Source organism: Chrysochloris asiatica, unplaced genomic scaffold (genome assembly GCF_000296735.1).
Source record: "Chrysochloris asiatica unplaced genomic scaffold, ChrAsi1.0 scaffold00036, whole genome shotgun sequence".
Taxonomy (NCBI): Eukaryota; Metazoa; Chordata; class Mammalia; order Afrosoricida; family Chrysochloridae; genus Chrysochloris; species Chrysochloris asiatica.
The window spans coordinates 12,722,816-12,723,689 of record NW_006408554.1 but is presented as its reverse complement, the minus strand read 5'-3'; positions in this window follow the sequence as shown (position 1 = coordinate 12,723,689).

Genomic DNA, 874 nt, shown 5'->3' with positions numbered 1-874 from the left:
GGTTCAAATCCATCAGTCACTCCATGGGAGAAAGATTACAGGCTCAGAAACTCCATAAATTATGAGTTGGAATAAAAATTACAGGCTCAGAAACTCCATAAATTATGAGTTGGAATAAACTGATGGCAGTGGGTTTTCAGGAAATTATCATCATCATCATCATTATTATTATTATGTAAAGCTATAATGGTGTGGCAGTGTAAAATAATTACTGGACTGCTAACCATAACATCGGTGGTTCAACCCCACCAGCTGTACTTGGAAACCCTATACTGGGTTGCTATGAGTTGGAACCAACTCAAAGACACTTAGTAACAGCATCATAATGATGTAATGAAAGGCAGTGGGTTCGCCATGATACATGCAATTTTAACTATAACCTTATGTTTGTATCTCTGAGTGCCATCAAAAAGGTCCTGGAACAATGGAATTGAAAGTTAATGGAATATAGGACATATGATGCTGTTATTGTTAATGCTGTCTAGTGAGTTCAAAAGAGAGCAAAAAGTCATTAAGAAGACAAGAAAGAAGGAAAAGTTCAAAATGGATGTCAGAAGAGACTCTGAAAGTTGCTCTCCAGTGCAGAGAAGCTAAAGCAAATGGAAAAATTTAAGAGGTCCAAGAGCTGAACAGAAAATTTCAAAGATCAGCTCAAGAAGATAAAGCCAAATAGTATAATAAAATATGCAAAGATTTAGAGTTAAAAAACCAAAAGGGAAGAACACGGTCAGCATTCTCAAGCTGGGGGAACTGAAGAAAAAATTCCAGCCTCAACTTTTGTTATTGAAAGATTCTCTGGGCAAATTGTTGAATGATGCAGAATGCATCAAGAAAAGATGGAAGGAATACACAGAGGCATTGTACCAAAAGGAAA